Source organism: Podarcis filfolensis (assembly GCF_964270895.1).
Source record: "Podarcis filfolensis genome assembly, chromosome: 5".
NCBI classification, from domain to species: Eukaryota; Metazoa; Chordata; class Lepidosauria; order Squamata; family Lacertidae; genus Podarcis; species Podarcis filfolensis.
Genome location: NC_139608.1, coordinates 66,539,603 through 66,562,354, shown reverse-complemented (window position 1 = coordinate 66,562,354; position 22,752 = coordinate 66,539,603). Strand labels below are relative to the sequence as shown.

General features: G+C 42.0%; 1 protein-coding gene across 17 annotated transcripts in view; it reads left to right on the top strand.

The window, feature by feature from the left end:
* Positions 1–22,752, top strand: part of PCDH15 (protocadherin related 15) — a 633,377-nt gene that overhangs the window by 61,843 nt on the left and 548,782 nt on the right. For 12 of the 17 annotated variants that reach the window (XM_083614042.1, XM_083614039.1, XM_083614062.1 and 9 more), the window contains exon 2: positions 3,819–4,043. The exons of the other annotated variants lie outside the window; for them this stretch is intronic. The gene's annotated coding sequence lies outside the window, so the exon portion shown is untranslated. The remainder of the gene's footprint in view (positions 1–3,818; positions 4,044–22,752) is intronic. 17 annotated transcript variants of the gene reach the window in all.

Here is a 22,752-nt window from a genome sequence, read left to right as displayed (position 1 = left end):
TTTGAGAGACCTTTTGGGTGCATCATCTATGGGCAGCACATAACCCTATTACAGTGGTACCTCTGGTTACGTACTTAATTCGTTCCGTAGGTCCGTTCTTAACCTGAAACTGTTCTTAACCTGAAGCACCACTTTAGCTAATGGGGTCTCCCACTGCTGCTGCGCCGCGGCGGCACGATTTCTATTCTCATCCTGAAGCAAAGTTCTTAACCCGAGGTACTATTTCTGGGTTAGCGGAGTCTGTAACCTGAAGCGTCTGTAACCTGAGGTACCACTGTATATGAATCAAGGGTTGAAAGCTGCAGACTTAAGAATCTTGCTGGGCTTGTGTAAAAGTTTAGTCCCACAGTTGTAAAGGTAACGTCATCTCTTGACAACTAACACTAGGTTTTTGCATGGCTTGCTTAATGTTCTGAATTGTTATGCAAGCTGCTGTGAATATAATTATAAGTTTGCAGTGTTGCTCTGCAGCTTGGATGCTTTGGTACTAGTATATTTATTTATTATAATTATTTATTATAATTATGCATATATGTGCAAATGTGAGGAGGGTATTTCTTTTGTATGTTGTGATGATTATTCAGGTTTGAGAAACAGACGTTTTAAGAGGCAAATAGCCCCCAAGTTGCAGTTGTTTAAACAGTATTTTCCTCATAGCTGTGTTCACTTGCTACACTGAGATTTGCCATCTTGACAAGCCTGCTTTTGGAAGAAATCGTAAAAGAAAAATACACAAATGCCGCTAAATTTACACACACAAATCTGAGGAAAAAATGGCAAAATGCTAAGTTACAGATCCCAAACATTTACAACTGTTCTTTCAGTTACCAGGATTTTTCAGTTTGTACTATGGCCTGCTCGTGACAATTATTTTTACTGATTTTTAATAGACACTTCAGATTTAAACTGTATATATTGAATTCCTAGTCAGCTACTGCGTCAGGTTGCCATTAATATTGGAACGATCCACCTCTAGATATCAAAATCCTGTCATCTGTACAATGGTACATCTTTGATCGTTGTGACAACTGTCTGGGACTGGGTGAGGCAAGGCTGCCTGGTGTTTGCACATGTGTACTGGTGGCTGCTTCTGTGGGTGTGGCCACAGGCCTTACAGGACTTGGTTCCACGTGTTTCAGTGTATTCTGCTGATGAAGGCTGGTGTGGTAAGGCAGCTACAACTTATAAAACAGCTATCAGGTTACCTTCCTTATTCATCCTAACAACACTGCTTCTGTCAAGAGGTTTATCAACCTGCCTTTGCTCTGCCAGAATAGCAATGCTATCTGTCGTACATTCTTTAAGTGGAAATGGTTCAATAGCTGAACCTGCTTCTTCTTTGGGATGACTTTTCACTTCTCAGGTAATTGGATTCACTTAGAAACATTTTGATGTTCAGCTTATATGTTCTTCTGATCAATTTTAGACCATAATTGGAGGGACACATCTTTCGACAGCACTAATAATTCCTGGGGCTGAGTTTTTCTAGCTAGTTTTTTTAAAAAATATTATTATATCTTAAGAGTGGAGTTCTGATGTACAAGCACATTGTAGATATACTTGAAATGTACTGGGTGTGCCAGCTATTAGTGGAGTTGCTTATTGGTTAATCTTAAATTTGTTTACATAGGCACTATACCTATTTCTTTAATCACGTTTTACGACTGTGCTATCCTGTATGACATCCAAGCAATTCAGTATGTCTGGCTGTGCACACTCGGAGTATACTCTATAAGAAACATCATCATCATCATTATTATTCCTATTTTTATTATGGCTATCTACATGTGTAAGTTGCACATCTTTTGCTTTTCCTCGGGGGTGTTGGTATAAAGTTGGAAACTCCTGAATAAAAACCACAGTCAAAGTAACGCTTACAAACATCAGAAAAGCATGGATCCAAGATTTATGGGCCTTCATGATTTTTTCCCCATAGTTTTAAAACAGGATGGCCATAAAAATCAACCAACATATCACATAACATATCTATGGGCATAAATGTTAACTGCCCTGTAGTTTTCAGGGGGGTCTCCCTGAAAAATTATGAGAATGTGTGCCTTGGATCCATGTTTCTACACTACGGCGGCACTGAAAAGTACCAGATGGCAATGGTGACAGTAAATATGTGTGAAGTGGTAGGAGACTTAGAGATGTCATGGGCACTGGGAGGAGCTTTCAAGGGTAGCGTTGCACTTATAAAGTTCCATGTTCTGAACTCTGGGAGAAGTTTTCAATATAGTTCTTTAACCTTGTTGGTCACTCCCCCCCCCCAACGGTTTACACAATTTTAAACATTTCTCTGCAAATGTGGAAGTTTTCAAACATCTGTTTTGTCTCATAATTTGAGAGCAGCAGTGATTTTGAGAAATTCTTCTTTGCATCTTGTTGCCCTCACTTTTTTTGTTTTCTTGTTAGAGGAGCACTTGGAAAGGGCAGTCCAGCAACTCATCTGTGTTAGGAGATAAATTCAATGATTACTCTTTTTCTTTTAATAATAATAATAATAATAATAATAATAATAATAATAATAATAATTTATTTATATCCCGCCCTTCCGCAGCCAAAGCCAGGCTCAGAGCGGCTAAGAACAGTAAAATAATAGATACTACTTTCTTCCTTGTATAGCCTCTTTCTTTCTTTCTTTCTTTCTTTTACACTATGATGTAACTGTAATATTTATTCTTGTTCACCTTTGCCTTTCTTGGTCATATTTATGGAATGGTGCCACAGTACTTGGAAGAAGGTTATTTCAATGGCAATGTAGCTAGGAATTAGTTTTAAAAACATTTTTATAGTTTTAAAAGCATTTTTAAAATAGCTTTAGACTTTCTTTTTTGCCACTGCTATATCTGTAAGACCTCTGAAGGTTGTGTGTAATCACAATCCATTTTGTTTCCACTTATCTCACATTTGCAATAAAACTTTCCTAACACTTAACTATGTGGACCATCCTAGGTAATGCGAATGCTCTGATTACACTGTTTTATACGCATGTACTTGTTAACAGAAAGCCTGGGAATGTTCTTCACAAGAATGGCATTTTTTTATTTTAAAAAATGAAGAATTGCATGCATTTAGGGATGTAATAGACCCCAGAGAATACTAGTACTAGTACCAAAATTGGATGCTTCTGTGGATGGTGCCAGTATATTGTTTAGTTTAGCTGGCCATTACACACCCACACCCACACACACCCAAAAAGGGCAAATGCAATGCATACAAATAAAATAAATAAATATAGCCACAAAGTAGCACAGGACTTAGTTGTATCTGGATGGAGTCAGAAAATTCTTTCAGCTGTCTTGTTTAAAACTCCAATTTTTGGACATACAGAGAGAGACAGAAGACTGTCCAATATTTTATAGTGTGGTGTAATTACCACATCTGAGTGATGTATGAAAATTGTGTGATGTGCAAAGGAAGACTGTGGGTATCTATTGGAGGTGTATCTCCTAAATGAACCAAAACCTCCCGATTCCCAACTTTGAGAGGTGGGGGTGGGGTGGGGGTGGGAATTAGTCTACTGCAATTGTAGAATCTGAAATAGGAGGCAAAATGTGCAGGTACCTATTCTTTTCTTTGTGTGAGAGAAACTAGCCTGCACCACTCCCCCCCTCCACTCCCCAGCCCCATGTAAAGAATATTGCAAGACAACTATGGTTATAGTACTGGCCCAAATTAGGCATCTTCCTGACTTGAAGCAATCACCAGCTGATACGCTGCTTAAAATCTTGCATTAGTAGAGCAATCTCATCTTATGCATTGAGGTTTCCTTTATCCTGTTGCTTTTTGGCTGAAATGGATTCTTCTTTTCACAGGCACTATCCTTTGTTGGTTTGCTCTAAATGTGTTTGCTGCTGTCAAGTGACAGGAGATATGCTATGAAGACGGGGCTCTAAGAAGCAAGCAGAAGTCTTTTTAGTAGTTCACATATACGAAGGTGATAAAATAAAGAATTAGCAACCCAGGATACAACGTCTTTTCCTCATAGGAAACTCTTGTACAAAGAAGGAAATATAGCTGTCACCACCTAAGAGTAAAACGTGAGTTTTTGGATTTTTAGTTGCCTTTTAAGCATTGATTAATTGCAGTTTTATATGTATGAAATATATCTGGGGGTTTCTACTTGCTGAAATTTTAATGAATGTGTGAATCTTCTTTACCTTCCTACTTTTGCCAAATCTCTTTCTCTCTCTCTCTTTCTCTTTTGGTACAAATAACATAAGGTTATTTGTAATGCTTTACAATCGGGGTCCACAATTCTTGGCTGGTCTGGCTGCAGGAATGGGGGTTGGCAGGGCAGGCCCAAGACTTTTTGCACCTCAGGCACACCACAAAATGGTGCAGGCCTCCCCACCAGGGAAGAAGCGGTCCGTGAAAATCTACACCAGGAACACAAGTGGGAAGACAAAAGCAGTGCCTCCTATTGGCCAAGAGGCCACATTAGAGGCAGCATTGGGGGTGGGGTTCCAATCAGGTCTCCAAGGAATGCATCACAGCTGTTGCTTCCAACTCTGCAGTGGGCACTGCATTCCATAGAAGCCGGATCTGCTGCCTCTGTGGATCCTGCTGCCTGAGGCAGTTGCTTCAGCTTGCCTCATGGATGGGCCAGCCCTGGGGGTTGCGGTACTTGCTGATTTAGCTACTCAATAGCTAAGGTGTTCTGGGTACTTCTCAATGCAGTGGCTATGTGTACCTGCTTAGATAATCCCTACCCACCTCTGTGGTTCCAAACATGGGTTGCAAGGCTCTCATGTCTTGTCACTTTTGCCAAAGTGGATGCTATGATGCCTGTTTTAAAACTCATGTAACTCTCATGTGCATATCTGCAAGCAGAGCTATAACCTGAAGCACTTGCTGGTGTGTGTAAAATAGACACCGTACATCAAACCCTTATAGAAATGATAATAATTTCATATTGGTTCACATGTTCAGCTGCAAATTTTTGAGCACCGGATGATCAGCTTTTGGGACAATGGGCTGAATCAAGGGTGGGGGACCTTCCTCAGTCTGAGGGAAGAATTCCCTTCTGGGTAATCTGGGGTTACATGTCAGTGGTGGTGGTGGGTGCAAAATTAGGCAGAGAAGTCATGTGACTCTTACCATTGTACGAAAGGCTACCTTCCAGCCATGCAGAAGTCAGACTGGTATGCAAGAGGCTTGGTCACAGCTCCTTGAGCAAAGCGAAATGCAAAAGCAGGCTGGGAGGGGGTGGAGCAGGGCCTGTCAGAGGTTTGTCATCTGGAGGCAGTCCGAAGAGTTAGATAGGGAGTCCTGAAGTTCCCCACCTCAGACAGGCACCTAATGATGAGGAACATCCATCTCAAATATGTTTCCAGTCCTTGTTCAATGATAACATGGAAATAATGAGCTTTGAGGTGTATTGCTGTGATAATATGTGCCCTGGTGCAAGGCAACTGAGAGTAGTTTTGTTCCCAGCTTCATTCAGCTACAAACAGCTTTATTCCGCAGTACCTAGAAATTTGCTCAATTGCAATCAAATATAAGACAGGGCACTTCCAGGAAAGCAGGAGAAATATGCAGAATCTGAAGAATAAATAACTGAGGTATGAACATTGTTTACTAGCTTCTAGCTTTAAGAATGATAGTAAAAAGAGTGGAGCATATCAAAAGCACAGACTGGAGAGAAATGAGTGGTCCAGCACAGGATCTCTGCGAAAAGGAATTATTACCTTTCTTCCTCACTTCTCATCCACACAACATTTTCTTGCTCTTCAAAACACTATATGTGTATTAATGTGTTTAATTGCAGTGAGCAAACTCGGGTGGAATCTACACACATATAAACACTGTTCTGAAAGTGCTTTTTTAAAAAAGTGTTTTTAAAAATGCGTTGAATTTTCCGTAAGGTTCACCATCTCCATCTAGTGTCACATTGTATATTGAACTTAAAACACACTTAAATATAGCTGAATCCTAGCTTCCTGTGGATTAAATATGAACTATAGTTGATGGCCATAGAAGCTTTCCAGAATCTGAGACAGTTTGATGTAGATGTATGAATTTTAATTTGGTAAAAGAATTAAATTAAGTAATTGTCCCCTTGGTTTTCTCAGTAGTACCTAGTATTGAACTTTTAATGCTACCATAAAACTTAGTGCAATTATTTTTAACACAGCAGATTGCCATATTGACATGAATTTTCCTTTTCGTTCTGACCTCATGTACATTCTGACCTGTCTGCTTTTTCACCTTCTTTGGCAAGAGCTAATATGTAATGGAGACCATAAAAAGAATTCAGATTGGCAATTTCTTGTCACAGAATAAATTGATAAAATTAATTTTAAGAAAGCCAATTTTTGAATATATTTCTTATTCTAGTTAGTCTTTGCAATTGCGTTCTCTCTCTGTCATAGAAAAGAAGCATGATGAGATTAGAGAATGGGCAAAGAGCTTTTTTAAATGTGCTGTATGCTTTAATAAAATCATAGCAAACTGAATGTTGACTTTAATGACAATGGTATGGTAGCACTCTTTCACTGCTCCCCTTGCCCTTGGTATTTAAATATAAAATTATGAAGCAGTTTACAATGAGTAGTTTGATCATGAATTTGATTAGTATTATTCAGCTACAGACTGTTGAGAAAACTTAAGTATGCTTATGGTAGTATTCAACACAGGCATGCCTCTGCTATATTAGCCCACGGATCTGTGAACAATAGAGCTGAAATCATGAAGCCCAGTTAGTTCTAATCACTAGTATGTAGGCAAGAAGCTTATCACTGCCCTTGGTGTTGTGAATTGATGGGTTTGTGGCATGTTTTCAAATTAAGGATGAACAATAATAATAATAGGGAATGAGTCACCACTCTGAAGTGAGTCCAAGGGGACGTTTCTCATCTCTAGATACTACTTTTATGTTAGTGTTTTCAAATGAATGTTGGTTTCATTTGGAGTCTAGGTAGGCAACTGCATTCATGATCCTTTTTTTTTTTTTAAATAATATTTATTGAGTTTTTTCATAATTTCTCCAATCATACAATTTTAAGCATCACTTATTTTGACTTATTCGACCTCCCTCAACTCCTCTGATAATCATCCATACTTAATTTCTTATCAACACATTCCTTAATTATAGTATTACCATTTTAATACATCTTCCCGTCCTCTTTTACCTTTTTTGCAATATTCCTTATTTTTTTTCACAAAGCTTCTTTGAAACACACTAGCGTTGTATTTTCCTCACATACAGTTTTCAAATAATCTCTAAATTTCCCCCAGTCCTCTAGAAACTCATAGTCTCTCTGAAGTCTGATTTTCCCAGTTAATTTATCGAGTTCTGCGAAGTTTGTCAGTTTTTCTCTCCATTCTTCAATATTTGGAAGTTCTTTCTGCTTCCATCTTTGAGCCAGCAATATTCTCGCAGCTGTTATTGCGTATTGGAAGATTTTGCGATCCCTCCTCTTTATATCATTTCTAGTTATTCCCAGCAGGAAGGTCTCTGGTTTCTTCACAAAGCTATATTTCAGCATTTTCTTTAACTCATTATAAACCAGTTCCCAGAATCCCTTCACTTTTTTGCACTCCCACTACATATGTATGAATGTACCCTCCTTCTCCCCGCATTTCCAACATTTATTACAGATTTTATACATTTTTGCTAATTTAGCAGGGGTCATATACCATCTGTATACCATCTTCATGGTGTTTTCCTTCAACGTAGTGCATGCTGTAAACTTCAAGTTTTCATTCCATATTTTTTGCCAATCTTCCACATCTATACTGTACCCTAAATCCCTGGCCCAATGGATCATTACTACTTTGACTTCCTCATCCAACGTATACCATTCCAATAGAATTTTATACATTTTTGAGATTATCTTACAATCATTGTTAACAATTTCTATTTGGAATTTCGAATCTTTTTCCTTATACCCTCTCTCTTTCATATCCTTTTTGAACATATTACTTATCTGATAGTAGTGCAGCCAATCAGATACATGCTCTTTTATTTGCTCATATGGTTTTAGTCTCCATTTCCCGTCTTCCTTTACCACCAAATCTCCATAAGTAATCCAGTTACTTCTCATATTGATTTTTCTAACTCCCATAATCTCTAGTGGAGATAGCCAGTGTGGAACTCCCATTTCCAATATGTTCTTATATCTGTCCCACACTTCCAACAACGATTTCCGGAAGATGTGGTTTTCGAAAGATTTATAACCCAATTTCTTCTCTTGCCATAAATGCGCGTGCCATCCAAATCTTGCATCAAAGCCCTCTAGATCCAGTAGTTTGGTATTTTTAAGTTTTATCCATTCTTTTATCCAGCAAAGACATGATGCCTCATAGTATAGTTTTAAATCTGGCAGGGCAAAGCCTCCTCTTTCCTTTGCGTCTGTTAATAATTTATATTTAATTCTCGGCTTTTTGCCCTGCCAGATGTATCTTGAGATCGTTCTTTGCCATTCCTCAAATATCTTTACTCCTTTTAATATTGGAATCATTTGGAATAAGAATAGCATCCTTGGGAGCACGTTCATCTTCACCATTGAGATTCTACCCCAGAAAGATAGTTTTAACCTTCCCCATCCCTCCAGATCTTTCTTAATTCGGTTCCAAACCGGGACATAATTATTTTGGAACAGATCGATATTTTTTGGAGTTAACCATATTCCCAAATATTTAACCTTTTTAACAGCTTCAATACCTATTTGTTGCTGCAGCACTTCAGTCATTGTTTGGTCCATATTTTTGATTATAATTTTAGTTTTTTTCCTGTTTAACTTAAAGCCTGCCACATCACCAAACTTTTCAATCTCCTCTAGCACTTCAGAGGCACTATTCATCGGATCTTCCACCATTATTACCAAATCATCGGCAAAGGCCTTAACTTTGTATTCATTTTGGCCTACTGTCACCCCCTTTATCCTTTCATTTTCCCTGATTGAATTCAAAAAAACCTCCAAGACCATTATAAACAGCAGAGGTGAAAGCGGACAGCCCTGTCTAGTACCTTTTGATATTTCGATTTCTTCTGTTATCACGTTATTCACTATTAATTTCGCCTTTTGTTCAGTATATATTGCCTTAATTCCATTCAAGAAGTCATTTCCCAATCCCATGTATTCCATATTTTTCAACATGAAATCCCATGATACATTGTCAAATGCCTTTTCGGCATCCACAAACATTAACATTGCCTGTCTTTCGTTCCTAGCTGTCAGATATTCTAACGTATTTATTATATTCCTCACATTATCCCTCATCTGTCTGCCGGGAAGGAAACCCGCTTGGTCCTCGTGAATGACTTCTTGTAACACCTTTTTTAATCTCTTCGCCATTATTCCTGCAAAAATTTTATAATCCGTATTTAATAGGGAAATCGGTCTATAATTCTTTACTTGTGTTTGGTCCGCATCCTCTTTTGGAATAAAGGTTATAAATGCATCTTTCCAAGTCCCCGGAATCTCTCTCTCTTTTAAGATGTTGTTCATTACTTCTTTTAATGGTGTTGTTAGGGCTATTCTCAACTCTTTATAATACCTTGCTGTAAACCCATCTGGTCCTGGGGATTTCCCATTTTTCAATTCTGTAATTACCTCCTTGATCTCCTCATCATTAATCTGGGTGTTCAGCCTTTCTGTTGCTTCTGTTGGGATCTTTTGCACTTCTTTTTCTTTTAAATATCTTTCTATTTTTCTCATACTATTCTTTTCTTTATTCTTATACAAGTGTCTGTAGAAATCCAAGAATCCTTTTCTAATACCCTTGGGGCTGACTATCTCTTCTCCTTCCACATTGATTTTGTTTACTGTACTTTGTTCTTTCCTTTTCTTAATCTGCCAAGCAAGCCATTTTCCTGATTTATTTGCAAACTCAAAGTTTTTTTGTCTAATTCTTTTAATGTTCCATTCCACCTCTTTATTTATTATCATTGCAAATTGGGTTTGCAGGGCTTTAATACTTTGTCTAATTCTTATATTGTTTGGTTTTTTAATTAGCTTTTTCTCATTTTCCATAATTTGTTTTAAAATCTCTGTCTTTACTTTCTCTCTGTTCTTCTTTTTAAGTGAGTTTTTTTGTATAAAAAACCCTCTCATCACTGCCTTGCTTGCCTCCCATACTATACTCATCTTCGTTCCTTTATTACAATTATCCACAAAGTAATCATTCACTTTCTTTTGTGCCTCTTGGATAAAATTTTGATCATCGAATAGGCCTTCATTTAATCTCCACCTGAATGATCTTTCTTCAAAGCCTTTAAGTTCTAATTTAATTGGACTATGGTCTGAAATTACTCTTGGTTCAATTTCTACCTGAGTGATTCTTGGAGTTAATTCACTCGAAATCCAAACTTGATCAATTCTGGACATCGATTGGTTTGGTTCTGAGTAAAAAGTGAATTGTTTTTCTAGCGGGTGTTTTAATCTCCAAATATCGATTAAGTTACAGTCTTTAACCATTTCAAAAAATGTTTTGGGTAGTTTTCCTTCTTTTGTCCCACCGTCTCTCAATCTATCCATTTCTATTGACACTACCCCATTCATATCACCCATCAGAATTATTTTTTGATCTACATATTCCAACAGTTTTTCTTCCAAATTTTTATAAAAGTCAGTTTTACTTCCATTAGGTGCATAAATCCCAACAACTATTAATTTTTCACCTTGCCAATTGATTCGGACAGCTATAATTCTTCCCTCTTCATCCTTAAATATTTGCTGAGCCTCGAGTTTACTTTTTATATACAATATCACTCCTCTTTTCTTTTCTTTGTCTGAGGATATAAATTCATTTCCGAGTCTTTTATTAACCAAAATTTTCCTATGCCTTTTCGCCACGTGTGTCTCCTGCAAACAGATTATATCTAAGTTTTTTTTCTTTAGAAATTGTTCCACCTTGTTCCGTTTTTTTTTTCGTTCAGTCCATTAATATTCCAATTCCATAATTTTAACGCCATTTTATTTCCGAATAATCAAGATAAAAGAATTTTTTCTATATAGTAGTTCTTTATAGTCTTTCTTCTTCTTCCTCTTCCTCCTCCTCCTCTCCCTCCCCTTCCTCTTCTCCCGCTAGCCTTTCTCCCATTTTTTCCCTCTCCGCCAAATCCTTCACGCCTTTAGCCTCCACTCCTCCTGTTGCTCCTTTAAGTTCTTCTTCTTCCTCTACTAGCAATTCCTTATATTTCCTCTGAAATTTGCCTATCTCTTCCGGGCTGGACAATCTATGTCTCTTATTTTTGTAAGTAAAGGAGATCCCCTCCGGGAACTCCCATTTAAATTCAATATTGTTCTTTTTAAGAATTTGCACCTGTTGTTTATAGGGGTCTCTTCGTTTTAACAACCTAATTGGAATGTCTTTAAAAATAATTATATAACTCCCATCTATCATTAGTCTTTTTTCTCTATTTTTTTGGAGTACCAAATTTCTCATATCTCTATCCTTAAAGGTTATCAAACAGTCCCCTGGCAGTTTTCTTGCCCTTGTCGTTCTCACTTTCATTCTGAAGGCATTCTGTACCATACATGCTATCTCTTCTACTTGGTACTCCAACCATTGTGCCAATTCTATTACTAGTTTTTGTCTAATATTTTCACCTTGGTTTTCTGGGACCCCCCTCAACCTTAAATTAACTTCCCGTTGTCTAAGTTCGTTCATGGAGATCGCATCCCACATTTCCTCTTGTGATTTATTAGTTTCTAAGAGACCTACTCTAATTTTATCATCTTCACGTTTCAGTTCTTTCATTTCCAATTTTGTCTTTTTCATTCCCTCCTCTAATACGTGAGTTCTTTTGGATACCTCTTTAATTTGGCCTTTCAATTCATTTACAGTTTCATCTATTTTCTTATCCATTTTCCCTATCTTTAAGTCTACCTGTTCTATCTTTGTTTCTAAATTCTTCTCGCTCTGTCTAATTTCTGCAAACATTTTTAAGATTTCCGATCTGAAATCTGATTCTTGCTTGGACCCTTTTCTTTCTACTGGGGTTCCCCCATTCCCACCTTTCTTTGGTTGGTGGGACATTTTCAATTAAGTATAAGAAAATACTAGTAATAATGGTAATAATGATAATTCAATTCTATCAATAATTACAAAGCTCAGAACCAGTTCCACTAGGACATCTGAAGTAATATTCCAATAATTTCTTCTTGGTGTCCCCAATTAAGCTAATCCGCTAAATGAAATATTCCAGCATCCCACCAAAAAGAAAATCAAAGATCAAAGTTCTGAGCTCAGGTCAGAGTTCAAATTATATTCCAGTCAGAAATATCCAAAGTTTGAGTCTAGGTCCAGTCAAATCCGATAATTAAACCAGCTCTTCCTGCCTCTTAATAGTCTATTCCTTACAATGTCGTTTGCAGAATATGTCTTTTTCATGGGACCACTCTTTATCTTCTTATCCTCTTAGTCTTCTTGCCCTCAATTGGGCTATATTCCACTACAAGTCCGGTCAGCCGAAGAATCCAGAAGAAATTCAAGTAAACCAAGAAATTCAAATCGGTCAAGATCCTTCCCTCAGGTGTTTAAGTCCGGCTTTCAAATACTTTCAGAAACGTTAAGCCAGCCCAGGGAGGTTAGCAAATGCTAGCAAAATGAGTTGCAGTTTCTCTCCCATCCACCAGAGGTCAGCCAACAATGAAATGGGGAAGGAAAGCACACGGAAAGAAGGAGGGGGAGGAGAAAACCTTTCCAATTCCCTTCCTCGAAGAAGGAAGGGTAATATCAACTATAAACAGTCTATTTATTAAAGTTTCTGAGTTTCCGAGTTTCAGGGGGGGGAGGGAGGCGGCAATACCGTACCTCCCCTTTCCCTCTCTCTTCTAAGGCACAGAAAAAAAACAATATGTAATGGCGCCCACGCCGTAGCGCAATGGAGTCCTCCGTTACGCAAAACTTTCAGAGATGAAGCTAAATTCTTCCTCTTTCCCACAATCTCAAAGAGGGCTAGATTGTATCAAATAGTTTCTAAATGTTACCTCTTTGCTCCCCCTCTACTTCCTCTCTTGCCAGATATTTTGTATCCTCTAATATAGTCTCAGAGGGTGTAGAGCGGAGAGAAGAACTTTAGCCGCTAGCGTCACTTACACTTTCTCCCGCTTTGCTTAGGTCTCTGCGTCCACGCTGATTTCAGATAAAAGTCGAGCTCTTTTTGACTTCCTTTTCTTCGAGTCTTTCCTTAGATGACATCCACTTTAGTTTTATCCCTTTTTTAGGCTCGAATTTCTTTCTTTTGAGAATCCAGCGCTTCTCCTGCAGGCTCGGGGCTTCGCGTTTCGGAGACAGCTATGGCTTCCCTCAGCCCGCTTCTCCCCCCACCGTACTCTTCGCTCCAAAACGGAGTTACCTGACGGCTGAGAGTTCCGCTTTTTTGGCTCCGCGGGAAACAGTGTATCTGAACGCCCACCAGATACTTTTCAGGGGACCACGGCGCCCTGTGGAACCCCTATTTTCCTCCGAAAAGCTCGGGACTCTTCTCTAAGGAAGAAATCCCCGCCTGACTCAAAGTCGCGCTGAACCGGAAGTCAACTGCATTCATGATCCTACATGACATCTTCAAAGTAGATAGACATGAACAATTAATTACAGGATTGCCATTTGTCAGCAATGAGTTGTGAGTGCTAGTGAAGATAAGAGTCCGGGAATCCAGCCATATTTACAAAGGTTTATTGCCTCTTTGAAGCTATTTACAGAGCAGTTCAAAGTTCGACTTGTTCATGGCCGGTCAGTTGTCCCGAGTGGCTTTGCTTTCGTTTTTGGCCAGCATAACCACCTCTGAAGCCCGGCCCCCCTCCTTCCTCTCTGACGAGAGAGGTACTTGGCCCTGGAAGTGCCTCCTCCCTCTCAGATTCATTACCTCCTGACAGCCCTTCGTCGTCTTCCCCGTCCGATGAAGAGCAGCTGCTTATTAAAGGAACTTTCTCCCGCTAAGTTCCCATTCCCTCCCCCTTCTCTGGCTCCAGTTCCCTGACACCATTCTTATGTAAATGGCAATTCCTTTGGGTATTGGTAGGACAGGCACATTAAGGTGCTCTAGATACAAAGGTCAGGGAGGCATAAGACCAAAAGACGTGTGTGGGTTAAAACAGCAAGGTAGGCAGGGTTGGCATGGCTCTGTGGCATGGATCTGTTTTCCACTTTGAACTTCCAGTGTCCTGTTCAAACAAAACCCGTCCCAGAATGTTTGATGAGGAATGCCCATGGGAGTTGGCCCGCTTTTCACTGAGAGAAAGACAAAAACCTCACATCCACGACCAATAAGTCATTGAGAGTAAAATTTCTTTCTGGCCCTAAAAACCAGAAGCCTCTTAAAGCCTAAACTGAGGGGGCATGGGGTGAGGAAGCTGGATGAGGGAAAGTCTGATTTTGGCATATGGCAAAGGCTTTCAAATGGCTTTTGCTTCACTCCTCTCCCTCTGATCTTGCAAGGCCTCATGAAAGCAGGTGAGGTATTGCAAGATTCAAGGGAAGATTGGGTCTCCCTCTGTGTTGTAGCTCCTCAACACAAATTGGTCCCCGGTATGCAGGAGTGCACAGAACGATGAGTTGTTGGGATTTTTGTGCCTTCAACCTGTTAAAACATAGATTTGCTTTTAGTATTATTGGATAGAGCTTTTTTGATAGTTGATTAAAAGGAATTACTTGCCATTTACGTAAGTGGCAGGACTATCTTGGCTGACCATTCAATATTATGTGGGCCTTCCCTTGCAGACTGTCATTGGACAAATCTTATTTTTAAGTTGTGACAAATTTAAGAAGTGACAACTGTGGTGTACATGCAAACAGGAGAAATATAATAAAGTTGAATCATACAGATTTCTCTTCTTAAATTGCCTTGATTATCTGAATATTTCAGATGTCTCATAAGATCATGTGACTTATTAAGGTCATTTTTCATTGGATAGGAATATATATATATATCATGTATTTTCTATGGGCATATTAACACTCACAAACTAGTAATTATGAAATAAAAGTAGTTATTTTTGTTTTTGTTTAGAGATATCCTGCCATTCAACATGTTGCTAGTAGCACCAGAAAGAACTAGAGTAATCTTACAAAACAATATTAGATCCAAGAAGAATTTGGGGAATTATTTATTTATTTGTTCTCCAAAACCTGCCTGATGGAGGGATCTGGGCAACTTGGAAGAGTGTCACAATTTGTCTCTTTTTTTAATTGGTCCTAAATTGGACATATATATTTGGATAGGAAACAGGGTTTGAATTGTTTTTTTTTTTATTTTAAATCCTATTCTCATAAGAAAAGGAATAACTATGTCTTCTCACAATGATCATTTTATATTATTTATTGGTAAAATTAGTTTAGCTGGAAATTGAATAGTACTTCTTTGCCTTCTGTTATTTCCTCTCTCTGTTGAGAAGTAAGCTGTTATACCTTTCTTCTATGGAAGTTTACTGTATGTGGGATAAGATGTCAGGCATAATTAGACAAAATGACATTGTGCAGCCCAGTAGAGAATATCCATCTTTCAGAAACTTCAGAACTGGTCTTCTCTTTTAGACAGCTCAACATTATCACTTGTTCTCCAGACCACAGCTGACAGACTTTGCTCATATCACAGAAAGTTCAGACCTCATTGGCTCGCTGTCTTTGTGCTACAAGAACGAGAGTTTTATATCACATGAACGACATCATTTTGGCTTCTGTGGATTTTTTCTCTCCCACCCACTCGTTTTTAATATATCTTTTTATTGTAAGCATATGAATGAGTCAATCTGATGGCAATCTCATCTCGCCCAAGTAAATTTATCGTAATCAAAAGGGAATATTTTAAATCTTTATGTGATTATTTTAATAATGAATTTAATTGCCACGTTGCATATAAATTTGTGAATTTACAACACTCTAAATTAATCTCTATTGCATAAATCATCAAATGTAATTTTTAATTGTTACAGTAATGCTCCTGCATTAATTTTTTTTCTTGCATTGAAAACATTATGTGGTTCTCCTAGCATTGAGAAATAAAGATGGTGTTCAGTATGCCGGTTGTGATAACTTTTTCTTTCTTGTGACAATCACTGTTATGCAGATTGTAAGTAGGTTTCCTCCTTCACAGGAAACACAGTAATCAAAGAAGGAAAGATGGGGGGATGTAAAAGCATCAGGAGCAGGGGTTTTTTTCAGTCGGAACTCACTGAAACTCAGTTCTGGCTCATCTTTTTCTAGAAAAACAGGAGTAAGTATAAAAATCAGTGAAAACAAACAGTAAATACAAGCACAAATAACCAGTTTTGCAAATACTTTCTTTGCCCCACTTTCTAATTATTTTCTCTTTACTTACTGCAGTGATTGCTCTCCAAGTATTGTTGAACGCCCAACTCCAATCAGCCCCAGCCAACATGGTCAATGACTGGGGATGAAGGGGGTTGTAGTCTAGCAACAACCCTTTCCTTTTAGCAGTTAACCATGGCTTTATATTATGTGTACAGTGGCACAAGTGGGATCATCCTTAGAATGGTCCTGGTTGCAGGCAGGCCCCCAGCCCTGTTCCTCGCTCCACCCTGGTGTGGGCAGAGTAGCGCTTTCATGCCAGGGTGGCATCATGATCACCCCAGGCCTATTGGCCAATCATTTTGAGCGGGGAGATTGTCGGGGGTTTAAAAGCAGCAGTGCGACGTGGGCCATGCACCTGCTTTGCGCTGCTGAACACCCGCCCACTCGCCCTGTAATTTTATATGTTCTCTGGCCTTGCTTTGGACGTTGGTTGGTCGCCTGTCTTGGGTCAGGGGCCAGGTAGGAATTTTTCTGTTTGGCAAATTGGCACGGGCCACTTGGTTTTCGCCTACCTCTTAGCAATCGTCACAACTTAGTAAGGTTTGGCGGTTAGGCATTGGCTCATTGATTTGTGGGGGAGGGGAGGTCAGCCTTCGCCTGCCCCTCCATTGACCAAGGGTATTCCATTAAAGGAATCCAGGGCCTGGATCCTATCTGAAGTCTGCTTGAGGGGCTAGGGATATGCCAGGCCTCTGGGGACACTGAGGAGAGCTACAGGCAGGTTCCCCCAATGTGGCTTCCTCTTTGGGTGGTTTACCCTTACTGACTTCCTGAAAAGGGGGCAGGAGTCTAATATAGTCCTTTGCCAATGCCTAAGCCAATACCGCTCACATTTCTGTAATTCAATAAAGTTGTGGCCTAAAATTCGCCAATAACCTTAAACTAAATATTCTGTGTCCGTGTGAATTTATTTTAACAAGGGGCTGGTCTGGGGGCCTTGCCACGCAAACACCGCTGAATTAAAACCAGGGTTCCTTTTCAATCAGAAATATTATAATGGAGGATTGGGGGTGGGAGTCAATATGGCATGCATTCTTTCACATAGGTGTCACATGAAGTTATGAGTCAAGCATTAACTTGATTACACAGCCCACATTCTGATGTTTGGCGGGTGAAGGGGGTGTTTTTTTAAAAAGTCTCAGTGCGAGACTCACGCTTCTACTTCTATGGAACCCATAGGTGTTACTTTATACACAAGATGCCTGCATTGTGCCTCCGTTACTTTTAACATTTTTGTCTGAAAAGATTTAACAGGTACCAGTGTGTGGGTCTGACTGAGAAATAAGCAAATTGTGATGGGATGTTGAGCTGCTTGTGCGTAAAGTTCCTAGTCCCTCAGTGTTTGGCTAAGTCCACAAACCACTGTCTGTAACGGAGCTCCATAAGCATGGCTCCGTCAGTCGCTGGCAGAATCCGACAGTGGGCGTTTACGGAATTTCTTCCAGCATAAAAGCTCCTTAACGGAAACACGTCTTCTGGACTCTCTGCGTGACAGTTTCCGGCGAGGAGTGGGTGTCCCTATAGGAGGTCCTGAAACCTCCTCGCTGTTCTCACTGGAATTGTCTCTGAGCCCTCCTGCCGACTCAATTTCCCTTGGAGCTCTTTCTCTTCCCCTGCTGGTTCCCTCCTCCGCTGATAAGTCTCTCTCAACCTCTGGGAGCCCTTGCACCACCGGTTCTTCTGATGACAGTTCCCTGACATCCACCTCCCCTCCAGGGCCCCCTCCACCCCCTCCCCTCCCTTCCTCTGCTGGAGGCGAGGGAGCAAAACCCCTGAAAGAACTTCCCTCATCTTCCGAAGTCTCGAACATTTTCCTCCACCGGTTGCTGTTTCGGGTTTCTAAGTACTCATCCTCATCGGAATCTATTCCTTCTTCCCACTCAGACCCCGTGAATCCTTCCAATTCCTCCTCCTCATCGGTGGTGCCAAAGTACTCCCTCCGGAACCTCGCTACTGACTGAGGTTTCCTGGGGAACCTTTGATGGAACGCTTCGATCAAGACCTCGTCATTGACTTCCTCTGCCGTTACCCAGGTGTTTTCTGACTCCGGTTCCCCTTCCCACGCTACCAAATACTCCACCTGATGACCCTTCCACCTGGAGTTGAGGATTTCCGCCACATGGTTGCTGCTTTCCCTCTCTTCTAAGACTGGTCCCTGTGGGGAAACCCCTTCTCCCCCCCCCCATACGGTGACAGTAATGACCTGTGGAATACTGGGTGCAGTTTCATGTGGTTCGGTAACCGGAGTCTGAAAGCCACGGGGTTAACCTGTTGAATGACCTCAAATGGTCCCAATCTTTTGGGTCTCAATTTCTTACAACCCCTCTTGAATGGCAATCCTTGGGTTGACAGCCACACCTGATCCCCCACCCTTATGGTTTCACCTTCCCTTCTGTTCTTGTCTGCCTGCTTCTTATATTGTTCTTTGGCCCTTTCTAAGTTGAGTTGGAGTTGACGATGGATCGCTTCCATTTCTTCTACAAACTGTTCGGCGGCTGAGACGCTCCATCTCTCCCCTCCTCCCCCTGGAAATGCCCTGGGGTGGCACCCATAATTAGCCAAAAAGGGGCTCATCCCGGTGGACACATTCTCTGCATTATTGTAGGCAAATTCCGCCAGCGCCAACTTTTCCACCCAATCGTTCTCTCTGTCATTGACATAACACCTCAGGTATTGTTGGAGGATACCGTTTGCTCTTTCCGCCTGCCCGTTGGTTTCTGGGTGCCGGGCAGTCGAAAAATTGACCTCCACGTGCAGTAAGCTCATGAGCTTCCTCCAGAACCTGGACGTGAATTGTTTGCCCCGGTCTGAGACCAACCTCAAGGGGGCGCCATGCAGTCTAAAAATATGTTCTACAAACAATTTAGCTGTCTCTTCCACCGTGACTGCATGTGAGCACGCTACAAAGTGGCCCATCTTAGTTAACAGGTCTACTACGACCAGTATGGCGGTTTCCCCCTTGGATTTCGGCAGATCAGTCATAAAATCTATCGATACCGCCTCCCATGGCCTTTCTGGTGTGGGCAACGGTTCTAATAACCCTGCCGGCGCCCGCCTTTCTCCCTTGGCTCGCTGGCATTGGTCACACCCTCTTACATACTCCCTTACATCTTCCCTCACCCTGGGCCACCAAAATTCTCTAGTAACCAACCACATGGTTTTGTGTTGCCCAAAATGCCCTGCTGTGGGGCTGTCGTGCAGCTGTTTGAGTACTCTCCCTCTCAATTCCCCTTCGGGTATATATAGTGCCCCTTTGTAATACAATGCCCCGTTTCTTTCTTCAAAACCTCCGGAGTTTTCTCCCTCCCTCCTTAGACCTCGGAGCTTATTCTGGGCGTATTCATCATTCTGCGTCTCCTCTACCAGTTCCCTTTGCCCCACCAACGCCGCCCCACACACCCAGCGGTCCTCTGGGATGATATGTCTCTCTTCGGGTGCTCCCTCCCCCTCCAAATACTCTAGTTTGCGTGAGAGAGCGTCCGCCCTGACGTTTTCTGGGCCTGGCACATAGCAAATTTCAAAATAAAATTTGGAGAACTCCTGTGCCCATCTCACTTGCCGTTGGTTGAGCACTCGTGCCGTTCTCCAGTACTCTAAATTCTTGTGGTCCGTGCATACTTGCACCTTGTGTTGTGCACCAATTAGTAAGTGTCTCCATTTCCGGAACGCTTCGTGAATGGCGAGTAGTTCTCGGTCATATACCGTGTAGTTCCTCTCGGATTTGTTTAACTTCCGCGAGAAGAAGGCACACGGTCTCCACTCCGACTTATCCTTCCCCGGCTGAAGAAGCACCGCCCCCACCGCCCGGTCTGATGCGTCAGTTTCCACTCTCATGGGTTTTTGTAAATCCACATGCAGGAGCTGTTCTTCCGAAGCGAAGGCCTTTTTCAATTCTTCGAATGCTTGCTCCGCTTCCGCCGTCCAAACAAATTTCTTCTTGCTGCTGAGACAGTCCGTGATGGGAGCCGTTAAGTGGGCAAAGTTCTTGATGAACTTCCGATAAAAGTTCCCAAACCCTAAGAATCTTTGCACATCTTTTTTCGTTTTCGGTGTCTTCCATTCCAGTACCGCCTGGACCTTGCCTGGATCCATGGCTAATCCCTTGTCTGACAAGCGGTACCCCAGGAATTCCACCTCCTTGGTGTGAAACTGACACTTCTCTAATTTCACCCACAGTTGGTTTGCTTGCAGTCGGCTCAACACTTCTCTGATGTCCTTTACATGCTGCTCCTCATTCTCTGAATAGACTAATACGTCATCTAGGAAGGCCACACAATTCTTGTAGAGCAGAGGTCCCAGGACGTGGTTCATGAACGATTGAAAACATGCTGAGCCTGCTTGTAATCCAAAAGGCATAACGAGATATTCGAAAGCCCCTAGAGGGGTGAACATTGTTGTCTTCCATTCATCCCCCTTCCTTATCCGTATCAGGTTGTATGCCCCCCTTAGGTCCAGTTTAGTGAAAATCTTTCCCTTCCTCACCCGGGTCAAAATGTCATCAATCCAGCGCATGGGGAAAGCCACTGGTTCCGACACTGCATTTATGGCCCGGAAGTCCACTACAAGTCTAGGTTTATCCGTGTTTTTTTTGTCCACAAAAAACACTGGGCTGCCCCCCACCGCTCTGGACTCTCTGATGAAACCTCTCTTCAGGTTTTTGTCAATAAACTCCCTTAACTCCTGCATTTCCCTGTCTGACATGGCATACAGCTTGCCCACAGGGAGCTGGGCCCCAGGGACTAGATTGATCTGGCAGTCAAAGGGTCTATGCGGTGGTAGTTTGTCTGCTTCCCTTTCGCTGAAGACATTGCTCAGGTCAGCGTATTGTTTGGGCACCTTTCCTTTGTCCGTTACTTCTGTTCCTGCTAGAAAGGCCTTTGCCCCTTCCGGAGCCTTGCCCTCTTTGCAATGTTCTAGGCAATGTGCTGACCCAAAGGAGACCACTCTCTGATGCCAGCCCACTAGCGGATCATGCAACGCTAGCCAGCTCATCCCCAAAATAATGGGAGCCCCTCCCAAGGTGGCCACATTGAACGCTATTCTTTCGGTGTGCCTGGCCACCCTCATAACCATTGGGACGGTCTGTAAGCTGACTTCTCCTCCCAACAGCTCTCTCCCATCGATCGTGGTCACCTGCAAGGGGTTGCTTAAAGGGATTGTCTGTATCTGGTGTTCTGCTGCAAACTCCTTGCTCATAAAATTACAGGAGCTGCCTGAGTCCAACAGCGCCCTTATCTTTAAGGGATGTCCGTTTGGCAGCTCTAGCAACACCTCTATCACTAGGGCTGGTCTCGGAGGTTCCGGCGTGGGCACTTTTACTGCTCCTTGGCCTGACTGCTGTGCCCTGAAGATGGCAGTCAGGCGTTGGCTTTTACTTGGTCCTGCCCTTCCTCCTCCTTCCCCCCAACAGCTCCTGCCATCCCTTGCCATTCCTTTCTTTGTGGACAGACTCTGGCAAAATGACCTGGCTGCTGGCAGAGCTAACATTTCTTGGGGCTCTTCCCCTCCTTCTTCCGCCCTTCACTGGGATTTGAAACTGCGCGCGCGCGCGCTGTTCCAACTTCCATCGGCTCTCCAGGCAGGAAACTTGGCTCCGGAATCTCTGGAATGCGGAAATCCCTCCAACGCTCCCCTTTCCCTTCCCGCTTCTCCAAGGCTCTAGCCTCCTGGCGTGCTCCAATGGTCAGTGCTGATTTGGTCAGCTGGTCCATAGACTCTGCCCTGGGCGCCCGGGAAAGTTCGTCTTTCACAGCCGAAGAAAGTCCCTCTTCGAAAAGCATTTGAATGGGTTCCGCTGATAGATCCCACCCCAATTTGTGTATCAACATAGTAAACTCAGTCCAGTACTCACGGACAGATCGGCTCCCCTGTTTACAAGCCATCAACTGTCTGCGCACCACTCCCTGTTCAATGTCGCTGGAAAACATCAGGTCCATGGCGCGAAAAAACTTCCGTGCGTCTTTCAATACTTCACTATGCCCTGCCATCAGGGGTCTAACCCAGTCTCTCGCCCCCCCTTCGAGATGGCTAACCACAAACGCCACTCGCGATTCCTCGTCGGGAAAGTCATCAAACTGCAGATTAAGAGCATACTGCATCTCTGTCCTAAAGGCTTGATAGTTCCTGGGATCCCCCCCAAACTTCTGCACCAATCCTGGCATCTTTCTTGCTTGTGGGGGGGCCTTTGCCTTTTCTGCATCCTGAGCCCTCCTCTCATCGAGCCTCGCCGTTTGCAGCGCTAGCTGGACCTCCAACACCCGGTACCTTTCTTCCAGGCTTGGACCGGCTCCAGCTCCTCCTGCTTCTCCGGTTCCGGCTGGGTTGCTCATGATGCCTCACTGCACAAGCTGCTTTCAGGGACTGTCGGATTGCTGTGATGGGATGTTGAGCTGCTTGTGCGTAAAGTTCCTAGTCCCTCAGTGTTTGGCTAAGTCCACAAACCACTGTCTGTAACGGAGCTCCATAAGCATGGCTCCGTCAGTCACT